This window comes from Rhinolophus ferrumequinum, chromosome 27 (genome assembly GCF_004115265.2).
Source record: "Rhinolophus ferrumequinum isolate MPI-CBG mRhiFer1 chromosome 27, mRhiFer1_v1.p, whole genome shotgun sequence".
NCBI classification, from domain to species: domain Eukaryota; kingdom Metazoa; phylum Chordata; class Mammalia; order Chiroptera; family Rhinolophidae; genus Rhinolophus; species Rhinolophus ferrumequinum.
In genome coordinates this window covers 8,595,878-8,608,619 of record NC_046310.1, presented here as the reverse complement: position 1 = coordinate 8,608,619, position 12,742 = coordinate 8,595,878, and the positions used below count along the sequence as shown (strand labels likewise).

Here is a 12,742-nt window from a genome sequence, read left to right as displayed (position 1 = left end):
GCAATGCTGATAGCCTGTGAATAAGAAAAGAATAATCACTTCTCTTGGCACCAGCTTATCAGGAATGAAGTAAAATGCCAACACTTTTACATTAGCAAAAGTAAATGTTTCAGACACTCTGTGCCTTTTTTCACTCAAGTTAAATAGTAGAGGTGCTTTTGAGTGCACTGTAATGAATAGAAGGATTTATTACCTTGACTAAATTACAGGTGAATATGTTGATAAAAGAAACTTTAGCGTCAACAGCAGCTTGCTTGATAAGCAGGAGCATCTATGCTGTACTTTCTCTGGAGAAATTTAGTTTTCCTGTTTCCACTCCAATTCCATTAAACATCTTTTCTGATATTAGAAGATGCGGTTATGTCCTATGTCATTTGGGTCTTATTTTCCAGCAGGTGGGTGATAGGCATTTGTCAGACTTGTAAACTGTTGGTGCACTGTTGTTAAGTAAGTTGGAGCATCTTCAAGTGTATGTCGTCTGGGCTGAACCAGCAAACTCCTATGCAAGAAAATCGTATTTTTTCTCGGGAATGGAATGAGATTCGTCGTAAGTTTAAGACCCTCTCGTGAGAAGGGAAACACATTTGTCCACCTCATAGTCCATTTTTAAAGCACCTCCCCTTAAAAAAAATAAATAAATAAAAAGAGCTGTTGGTTTTGCTTTTCGATACAAACCATTCACTTCCCCAGCTCTGTCATTTTCTCCTCTTTGTAATTTGAAGCCTACAAATAATTTGGCGTATTCAGATTTGATAAATGATAGTGCACGAGCAGATGGATTGATTTTGGATTACTATTGATTACTCCCAATGAGATCACTGTGACACACTCGAATCAATAGTATTCGATTAAGCAAGGCACCGCCATTCTATGCATTCAGCAGCCAGGTTGCTCAGGAGCAGAATGTTCACAAGCTGATAAATTGACAAAGCGTTCAGCTTTAAATAGCGCTTTGTTCAGCACTCGGTCCTTAAAATATATTTCATGGGGAAGTTCGCTTTTTGCAACTCTGGGCCTTTCTGTGCAAGAAAGGTCATCCGTTTAAGGTTTATTAAATTTTAACTAAAAACAACTGGGCGCCATGTAGGTGTAAAATAATTTAAGTACTTATTGCAGGCAACTGTCATGCTTTCGAGCTGTTGCTCAAAGGTTTCATTCTTTTATGAAGATGTCAATTGTAAACATAAAAACGCATCCCTGGAAATGTAATGGTTTAAGATTCAAACAGAAGAAGAAAAAAAAAACATTCCTGCCTGAGGAAAGCAGTGTAATCAGAAGAAGGTGGCCTTAACTTTCTTCAGAAGTGGGCATGCTTGGGAGGCAGGATGAGGGGGAGAGCGCCTTGGCCCAGCATACAGCTGCCGCTTTCGTCCCTTCTGATCTGAAGGTATTCGTCATGTCGCCCTTCCATGCAAAATACTAAATGTCATTTGATCCGGAAGCCGCTACTGCTGCTGATATACTCAAGTCTTTCTGTCCTGAGCACACTTACAAAGTCACAGGGGCTGGGGGAGAATCCAGGTTCCACGTCCTTTCGTGAAGGACCCCATGCATAAGATTTTCCATCAGATTCCATCCTTGTGCAGCCCTGGCACTTGGAAGGAAGCATTTGCTCTTATGTGGGATTGCCAAGTTGCTTCGCAAAAAAGGTGAGCATTATATTAGGTTGGTGCAAAAGGGATTGCGGTTTAGAAGGTTAAAAGGAATTGCAAAAACCGCAATTACCTTTGCACTAACCTAATAGTAAACTCTCCAGGGACGGCATGAATGTGTAAGACTTGATGGCCAGTGAAATGTTGGCTCCTAGGACCTGTGTACCCCAAAATCTTAAGAGGCTCAAGTCTTGAAATATACTTGGATTAATGCTCTCATTTTGATAGTAATGGAAAAGAACACAACCAAATTAGAGACGGCTTTCTGAGGGAAAATCAGTAGGAAGGTCAAGTTTGGAATCATGACATCCCCTGATAAAACTTCAGACTTCTTTGCATGAAAGTCAGGTGATAGGATTCTAATTATATTAGGTTGAACCACGTGAAATTGCCGATTTTGTAGGTCAAAAATTGGTCAAAAATCAGCAATTTCATGTGATTCAACATAATAATTGAATTTATTCCTCGACTGTTCATATTCCATAAACAAATTGAAAGCGACAACTGTTTTTTTTTATTATTATTTTATGATGGACTGTGTGAGGTTATGGAAGACACATGAATTCTATATATAATTATGCCAAGTGCCTTATAGTGTAATTTTTTCATAACTTTTTTTTTTCTGTAACATCATCAGAGAGTTCCCAAGTGTGCAGTATCATACACACTGAAAAAGCTCACATGTACCTGGCTTCTCAGCTGCCGTAGCTAAGCCGCTTCTGAGCATCCATGTAAATTTTTCCTCTGCTGAGGAAGAGTGTAGCCAGAACAAGTCTTGACCCTCCAAAAAGAGCATGTTGCAGAGGGTAAATAGTGCGAGAGCATGTTGGCCCAAAGATGCCGACACTTCAGATATTTCATCTTCACTTTCGTTCGTTAACAGAACCTTAATATGCTAGTTAGCGCTTTTCATCCTTCCCCCTAGAGAAGTATTAAAACTGTGCTCCATTAAATCTATGTACCGTTGTGGGTGAGGCAGGTGCATAACCCCAAAATGATGCTTTATTGGCTATACAGGTAGGAAAGGTGCTTCGGGAGACATAACATGATCCCAGATCTTCCACTTGACCCCCCGGATGTGCAGCTCTTGTTGGAGCTGTGCTATGCTGGCCAGTAGGAGCTCCCGGTGCCCACCTGTGGGCAGAATCTGTCTCCCAGATAGGAAGGAAATTGACTCTGTTTTTAGGTAGAAGGGAGGGGCTCCAGTGTCACCGCTGGGATGTCAGCACAAAGTGTATCCTGACTTAGGGTCACAGCAGGACTGGGTATGTTTTTCTCGCTCTGGGTAAGTGCACGACAGCTTACATCTTGTTTCAGAGAGAGAGAGGGTGGGCATCCTTTCCTGGGACTTGACTGAGGGAAAGCGTCCAACTGGTCCCACTGTCAGCCTTGAACTTGTCCCTTACTTGTGTATTTCCCCCCAGTCTGTGGCACTGAATTTGATTTATCGCTGCTACTAAGATCAAAAAAGAAGTCATCCATTTGATGTTGGTTATTAGGCACGTGCAGTGCAGGGTGGAAGGTGGGGAGAATGGTCTTATCATACAAGTCACTGTTCTGGCCACACAGTGGCCACTGATGGCAGCGTATGTATTTTGTATTTCTGTTCATTTTGAATATAAACTTCTAGGAATAGAGAGGTGAGCTATAGAGTATTTGAAATTAATAATTTTGTTTGTTTCAGGCACAAATTCTTTAGGTAAGAACACACAGAGTGGCTGGCATGTATGCTTGATTAGAATGACTTCCTTTTTTTTTTTTTTTTTTTTAACTATGTTGGCATTAATTTTACCAAAAGACATAAAAGGCTGAGGGATATACATCCGCCAGTGGGGTCTCAAAAAAGAGCATCTGGTTGCGTTTATTCTTGGGTGTCCACCTTGGGACATCCTGAGGGGAAAGATCTTTGGGGTCTGCTTCTCCTGTACGCTGGACCCTGATCAGGCTTTGTTTCCGGACAGTAGCTTTTGTCCAGCTTCTCAGTTATTGGGATTTCTCTGAGCAGTCTGAGCCCCAGCCCATCAGCAGGCTGCTAGTCAACAGCAGGTGTGAACAACATAAAACAGGATTAACACTGAACCAGAGTGTGTACTAAAAACAGAACCCCTGCCTTGCTTTTTAAAAGGATGGCAGGACTGGAAGACAGAAGCCACTTTGGTCCTGTGCATTGCTTGTTTACTAAACAGTGTTCAATGGACGATACAAATGGCTCTGTTTAGGTGCCGAGAAGGCATGCAAGGGATCATGGACTCATTCTCTTTCTCTCGTTTTCAAACGATAAGCTCAAAACTTACTTAGAAAATTCTCAGACTTTCAGAGGGGGAGAACAGAACAGAACAAAAGGGGTCTGGGTAAATCTTGAATCAGGATTACAGGTTATTGTCACAAAGATACTTACAGATTAAAAGTTGATAGTCATTCAGCGTGCTGTATTTCTCACCTCTAAAAAAAAAATATTGGTTGCTTTATTCTAAGATACCTTTTGCATTTAATTATATGACCTAATTTAAATTTCACCGAGGCAGGTATACCACAAATAAGTAATATCTTAGAGATTATACCCCCACTCCAATTTCTTTTCATCAGTGCTACATACATAGGAAGCAAGAAAGCCAGCAAAAAAAAAAAAAAGAAAGAAAAAGAAAAAAATCATAATTAGTATAGGAGACTGCATGAATTTAACAAATTGGGCATTGCATTGAATTTCTGGCATTTCAGTCACTTTATCAATATTTTGTTTAGGAAAGAGAAAGGTAGCATTTAAAAATATGTTTCTCTTTAAATACTAATTCTAGCATATGCTATATATGAGATTAAACTTTGGATATCTGTGTTTTCTTTGTTAGGTTTAGACTAACTTGTATTTTGAAACTTTAAGATTTGTTCACATCCAGATTGGGGTCTAAAATAAGGAAGTAACAATTCAATCAGAGGAATTTTATTTTACACACAGACACACACACACGTACATTAACTAATTCTTTAAACACTTGCAAAGCAAATATAGTTTTGTTTTTTTTGCATTTGTGTATAATGGCATTATATTAATTTCTAATACTCCAAAAATATGTTCAAATACAGGCGTTTGTATAAGATGAATCTGTTTAAAAATATCATAGAGACTTTACTAAAAAAAATATTTTGAAATGTCAAAAATCAAAATTTTGTCTTTTCTTTTCAGCAGCATCTTATAATAAACATTACCTTTATTATCTTTTATCCAGGGCTTAAGTTGAAATTTCCTACTTATCCCTTCACCCTTTGCTTATACTTACTGTTTTTTATTTTTAAAATGACAGTTTTTTAGCTGAGACTTTGCTACTACTTTTATTTTAGAATATCATCTGCCAGTTTAATTGCGGCAGTTTTGACACACATTGAATGTACCAAGACTATCCAAATCATTATGACATATAAACTCTAAAAATATTTTAATTCCACAGTTACTATCTTTACATGTTAATGTATTACTATTTGCCTTATCATGTGTTTCTAAGAAATGTCCATCCCCTTTTGTTTCATATTATTAAGTACCCCTTTTGTTTCATATTATTAAGTACCCTCAGTTATGTACATTAATTAGGTTGTGGGCAAATAGCTTAATGATAGTTAATGAAATCAAATTTTAGAAGATATTAGTTTAAAATTGATTTTTGAAGTGTATTTTTCATAACTAACTCTCTGGGGTGTCAAATTGATTGCTTATAGTAACTTCTTGTGTTGCCTCAAAAACGATTACATGCATTCCTTTGCAATTTTTTAAATCATTCAAGTAATCAATTTAGTGCATTAAACCGCATTTTCCTGGTCCTTCATTCAAAAATATTTGACTGTATGCAGGCACTGTCCTGGGCACCAAGATCCTGAACTAAGTGATAAAATTATAAAATGATATTGAGTGCCTTAGAAAACCCTTAAAAATGGGAATTTTTGTCCCTAAGTCTCCCACTTAAACTTGGGTCAGACTTCAGAAAAATGGATTTCAGGAACGTAGGTAGCCGGCGTGTTATATACAACTTGAGCAAATTGCAACCTCCATCCTGATTTTTCTGGTTTTGGCTTTTGAGAGATTATATGAAGTTGGCATCATGCACACAAGTAGGAACTGTATACATTAAGATCCCGCCTATTGTAGGAGTAGATTGGGGTCTTGGAGAAGTCACGTCTGGTCTAGCGTGAGCTCCCTCCGCTAAAAACGCAGGCCCTCCTCTGCTTCCTGGGGAAGCCTGTAAAGATTTGTTCCCCAGAGTTGCCATTACTCCTTAAAATGCTCTAAATTACTTGGATGTGGTTTGTTTTTTAGACTGGAAATGAAAGGGAATAAACTGCTTTAAAAGATCATGTCAGAAAAAACTATTTCCCAGATTGTAGGGAAAGCAAAGCAGATTTATTTGAACTCTAGAAGGTTTCTGCGGTTTGACTTTGAGGGAGTGGTCTGACTTAGTAAATTCATTCTCATCAACGTAAATGACTCTTGGAAGGTAGATTTCCTAAGGAAACTTTCCCCTTCATCTTGAGATAATCTTCCAGCTAATGTCTCTGTCCAGCATTCCTACGAAACTGCCTGGTAAAGTTCCCCAAAGCCTGGGATTTAGATTTTCCTTGAGGACTGGAAGATGGAATTCAAAGTGGCCCTCTGGCTCTTTACAGTTTTGCTTTAGTGAATGCATTTTATTAAAATGTTGTATTTATTTATTCATTTATTTTGAAGATACTTATGGTTTGCTGTAGATCATCAAAATTATTGTCTTTTGCATTTTTAGATGTTTATAGTTAGATGATTAGTGAAGTTAGGTAATACGATTTATATTGGCACCAGTGAAGTTTACTGAAGGAGTCAAGTCATGCTATCATGGTACCACGCCCAATCGGAATATGCCAGAAATATCTCGGGAGAATTTTTGTTCAGTGTTTATGCTCAATTAAAATGTATACTGTATACTACAGGGTGATTGTCTCATGATAGATTGGCATCATGATGTTGCAAATTTCCTATTTCACGTGATATGCAATGCAAATTTTTATTGTTGTTATATACTTTAGATTTGCAAACTTCGGAACGGAAATGCCACCCTTTTCAGAAATGAGAAATATGAGATAAAGAACTGTCTCAATTGGGGCACGGCTAATATTTTCTGCAACACCAGAAAGCTACAAAAATATAGTTTTTATCTCCTCCCTTCGATAGTTGCAGAGGGCAGCTTACCTTTATATAAGAGCACTGCAGACGTGAGCTGAGTCATCTCACCTACGTTTTCAATCCATTTGTGTTGTGTGCAAAATATTCGTGAAAATACATTTTTCTCCCCATAGCCTTCCTGACTTTTCTGGTATCACTCCCCTTGAATCCTTATTTCTTCACTTTTTATGAAGCTGAGATAGAATCCTAAAATTGGTATGTCCTTCTTTATGCGTAGTGCCAAAATGCTTTGGGAAACCTTCAACGCAGTCTTAAAAAACAAACAAAACAAACAAACAAACAAAAAAACCCTGACAAACAGCCTAAGACCTCGGGGGTTGCTAGGGGTGGGGGGCCGCGGGCTGGTAATTTATGACTCCTCTAGTATTGCGTGTAAGGGATTTGCCAGCGCCCCACTTCCACCCTGCACCCCCCACCCCCACTCCACAGTGTCAGGATGATGATAATATACCTGAGAGGAAAAGGCAGTCAGCCCGTGCCGGAGCCGGCAGCATCAGACAGGGTGCCTTGCCATCTGCCCCACCTGCTGCATTCAGGAGTCCATCTGGTGACTGCAGTAGCTCATTGTAGGCCCTTCTGCGGAGCATTCGGGCTGGAAAGCAGGCGGTGTGAATTATTTAGGTAGCTAGTATAAATAAATAGAGGGAAAGGAGAAGAGTGGCTGGGGAAGATCATCTGTAAAGAGGCCCCCTCGCCCTCCCGGAAGCCTGGGTGCTCTGAGGCTCAAGAGCATTTGATTTGCATATAGATTTAGATGTATAGATCCCGGGGCAGATTACAAGCCAATGAGTTTTATCTAGATTTAGATAGCGTGCAGCCTGTTTTGCTCTTAAAATGTGGCCAGCTTCAGGTAGAGAACCTGGGGGACTTTTATCATAAAGGAAACTGATGAAATGTAATTTATTTAGGCATTGGTTTAGCAGAACTAAAACAACTGTGTGTCTTTTCTGAAATAGATGGGTGTGGGTGTGTGTGTGTGTGTGTGTGTGTGTGTGTGTGTGTGTCAGGGGGACAACACATTGGGCTTTTTTATGGATTGTGATTTGTACATATTGTGTCCTTTCTCTTCTACTAGGTAGAAAAAAAAATTAGAAAAAACATTTCTATGTTAATTTTATTTGTGTGTATCGCCAGTCAAAAATATTTTAGTTAGCTACTGTGTACAAAACACTGTTACTGAACTCAGCATACACATTAATATATACCAAATATGTAATGAAAACCTTCAATCATAGAAATCTGTGTATGGCTTTGTGTGTTTGGGGTCTAGACAAATCACATGGACGGGTACAAATGCCCTAGGAACCACCGGAAGCATGCAAAAATGAAATACTTAAAGAAACGGTAAACTGGACTCAAGTCCTTTATACTGAAACAGACTCTGTCGAAATAGGGAAAGTTTAACAAAATGGTTTTAAAAGACTTACTGCTATCCTTTTCTAGCTAACAAGATAGGTTTACAAGGCTGTAATTGTTAACTGCAATCCCAGAATATCCTAGTTTGTATAAAAATGATTCTAAATTGTAAATGAAGGTTTAGAACCATGAATGGAATGGGTAGTATCCAAATATGAAACAAACTATTCCTATTTTCTTTCCTCAGAATCATTTAGAGGATAATTTTCGGGTGGGGATAGGGGCTTCATTTAAATTAATTTCTAATTCTTTATACACTCTTCTTGCTTTTACTTAATAGAGTAACACAGATCGATGAGGAATGTTATACGTTATATCTAACCTGTTTATGCTTTAACTGATAGAGCCATGAAAAGAATGTGTGAGTGAATAGTTGTATTCTGGAATAGACTAGATTCTTTAGGGTGTGTTTACTCCATCCCACCTGACTTGAGTGGCTGCAAAGTAAATTTAATGGATCTGCTTTTTTACGCCAGTAAAGCTCCAGCCTTCACTTAAATAAGCAAACAACGACGATCTGAAGCAAAATATGCATGAGAGTAAATCATATTGCTACCTCAAAATATACCTTGTTACCCACTTCTTATTTGTTCAAATAAAATACTTTTTATTTCAAGGAAATTTATTTATAACCAGTCTCTCCAAAAAGTCTTTGAGATGATTCCTTTTCATATGCATTTGAAACCACTTTCCAGTGCTAAATAAAATGAGGTATTTGTCTTCAGCTGAGAAACTCCATAAAATACAGTGTTTCCCTGAAAATAAGACCTAGCCAGACAATGAGCTCTAATGTGTCTTTTGGAGCAAAAATTAGTATAAGACCCGATCTTGTTTTACTATAAGACTGGGTCTTTATAATATAACATAATATAATAATATAATATAATAATATAATATAATATAATAATATAATATAATATAATAATATAATATAATATAAAATACTGGGTCTTATATTAAGTCTTGCTCCAAAAGATGCATTAGAGCTGATTGTCCTGCTAGGTCTTATTTTCAGGGAAACGGTATAAAGGCATTAATGAAATTCGGGAGCGTTAGGCAATACCTAGTCCATCTCCTCATCCAGTCTTTCCTCCTCCATCCCACATCCCAGGTCTCCTCCTGGGACATCCCAGCTTCCTTTCTCCCCAGCCCCACATTGAACAATACTCCCGCCCCCCCCACCCCCAAAAAAGGGTTATATGTTTCTAGAAATAGTAACAAGGACTTTTATTTACTCTTCTTAAATTACCTTTTCTTGGAAAACATTCTCTTCCTACTGGAGTCACTTGGATACTGTTTGCTGCTGATTGAATGACTACTCTTGACAGGCAAAGAAGGACAAAGTTGACAGTGATTCATGTCAATTAATTAGAAGTAACATGTAAGCATTAGTGGTAGTGGTTAATACAAGAGCAGGAGTTGACTTAGTGTTTAATTGTCAACTTCTGGGAACACATAGAGATATTTTGAGGCTTTGTAAATGTACGGTGTAGTGAAATGTTTCAGAAAAAAAAATTAAATACATCTATATAAGAACACTTAACCTTCTTATGCATTGCCTTGAATTGCTTTTATTCACCATGACTTGCTGTGCTTATTTTGTTAATTTTGTTTTTATTTAAGATTTACAGGCAAGAGTCCTTCTGAGCATTGAGTTATCTCCTTTTGTATTCTGATGTTAGGGTTTTATGATGTCCCTGATCTAATCTGGGCCAGCTTTATTTTATCTGAATAATTCCCATGTATATGACATCATCAGATCATGTGCTTATAACAGCTTTGCCTGGAATATGTAATCACTTATTTTATCCAAAGATCATGATACAAAATGTATTTGGTTTGACAGAAGGAGTTTAGAGTTTGGTTATTTTCATTAAACGACAATGGAATCTTAGTAAAATGAACGTGTATCTGCACATTATACTTGCTCTAACCTTCTTTTACCATTTTACAGACTTCTTCCTTCATCTTCTCTGCTAAGACCAGAAAATCCATAATCTGGATGTTAATTTTATTTTCATTTGATTGGCATTTTCATTGAAAGTGTTATTTAAAGACATGAATGTTAACTTTTGAGGAAAGCTAGGTGCCCAAGTATTTGTCAGGAATTTTAGAAAAGAAATTTCATAATTTGTCATGGAAATACCCACAAAGGAATTAATTAGTGTGACTACTTGGTTTTTAAGAATGCTGACTTTATAAGTATGTAGTCAGTTGGTAAATCTAATGATTTTATTAGAGCCAAAAAAAAATACGATAAATGTTAATAAAAGCCTTTGTGTAACACATTATATATTTAAAAAGTGAATCTCCTTTTAGTGGTTCTTTTTGAAATTTGCCATTGACAGTTTAGTCAAATCAGCTATATTTATGGAAGATTGGCTGCTTGAAATACTGCTCTCTAATAGCCGTTATGGTGTTATTAATTATACAGAATAAATAGCAAATAGTAGCATTCATGTTGCTTCTTACTAGCCTCCCATAAAGAACTTCATTACCTCATTCATAGGGAAGAAGAGGGATGGAATAATAAATCACAGGTATTTTATGGGCCCACAAGTGGGGAGGGAAGGTGTCCATTTGTGGTCTCCCCAAAAGTAAGACTAATAAATAGAGTGGTATTTCCTTACGCACTGAAGCCAGCCAGTGTGGCCTGGTCATCTTTTGTTTGGGGTGTCACAATTGGCGGACACGATGCCAGATTTCTTTATTTTCTTGAAATATACAGATTAAAACTTGGTCGTACTTGGTGGGACAGAACCCATGGCAAGAGAGGAGACAGGTCTGCTGATGACTGACAACAGACGGAACGTCTGTGCATACAGAGGGATGAAGCAGTTAAGAGGCGCCTACCAGGACCTTTCTGCTGCCATTTCCTGTCACAATCTGGCAGAATGTCCTACTGTTAATCTCAGGATCATTGTTTGATGGTCACCGTGGGTGCAGGTTGTAAAAATAATGTGCTTTATTTTGGGATGTGAGATGCTATGGTATACATAGATGACGGGTTTGGGAGCCAGAGTGTTCCTTACAGTATGTTGAGTTTAATATTCTAATAAAATGCTCAGTGAGAGTGGGCACCCAATAAATATTTCATGCCCCCTCCTACTTTGCTCTTAATAATGGGGTTGTTAGTAGCACTGAGATTTCACTTCTCAAAGCCAAATTGGCTTTTTACCTCAACCGACAAATTCTGAAGTCGAAATGAGTCATAATAAGGATTAGTCAGGGAAGCTTGAATTGAACCTATTTCTTGTGCCTGTGTGACTCTTTATCAACCTCCTCCTGCTTATAATTGCCAGACTCGCTTTCTGAAATTAGCAAAGAGGAAAGCAGCATAAAGACAGAAACCTCGCCCCTTGCACTTTTCTCCCTTGCCTAGAAAGTTAGGGAAAGACGAGGGCTATAAAAATATAGTATTTAATTAGCATTATTAGGAGACATGTACATAAAACTCTGCAGGACCAAGTGTGGATGTTAGCCATTAACGGTGAGGTTAAAGGTATTTGAAGAGGTTCTCTTTCCCTCTCTCTCTCTCTCTCTCTCTCTCTCTCTCTCTCTCTCTCTCTCTCTCTCTTTTTCACTTTTAAAAACTTTGTCGATGCTAGCTGACCGTCAGCCTCAACACGACTTCTTGTTCGTATCCTCCGTTACAGGGATTCTGTTCAGCTTGTCTTCAAGTGGTTCTCAAGGGTTGTTCTATAATTTCTAAGAGGTTCTCCTGTCTTCAGTTTCTCTTGTCTCTTTAAAAGCACAGGAATACTTCTCTTTGATACTAATCCAGTAAACACTGAAATCTGGCTTCTGAAGTTAGAAGCCCCCCTATAAGACCTGTTCTCAGTAGCATGAATGCCCAGCTCACATTTGTACGAGGTGTGAGGGAATAAGTGTGCATGTGTGCGTGTGCATGCGTGCGTGTGTGCGTGTGTGTGTGTGTGTGTGTGTGTCTGGGATGGTCCTCAGTCTATTTCAGGTAAGTTTCCTGAAGGAAGGGTTAAACCAACTGCTTGAGCTGATTTTACTCTCCTGTGGTGATATTTTATTTATATGGTAAAATGCTTGGGAAGTGATTAATTTGTCAAGGGAACATCTTGTTATTGTAAATTTGCTGAATATGTAATAAAATTGCCATGCCATGGATGGGAAAAGGAAGGTTTCTAAAAACCGAAATAGCCAGAGGGTCTTCCTATATTTCCATCAGTTTATTTTCACTCGGGCTTCTCCCTTTAAAAACAACAGCTCTGAAACTCTCCTAGCTTGCAGCTAAGAGAGGCCTCTGAGCTGGTGAGTTAAAAAAAATAAATAAATAAAGGTGTGGGGGAGAGTGTAATGGAAGAAATAGAAATGGGGTGGTACATGTGTGTGCCTCGTTTTCTCTCCCCGGACCAACGGCAACTGATACATCCATTAAATTTTAGCCCAGGCTGATTGACTGAGTGGATTTATATAAATTAAAAAATACAGGTTATATACC

The 12,742-nt window shown here is 38.2% G+C and overlaps 1 protein-coding gene across 15 annotated transcripts in view; it reads left to right on the top strand.

Annotated features, from left to right (window-relative positions):
- Positions 1 to 12,742, top strand: part of ESRRG (estrogen related receptor gamma) — a 549,261-nt gene that overhangs the window by 352,942 nt on the left and 183,577 nt on the right. The gene's annotated exons all lie outside the window — the stretch shown is intronic.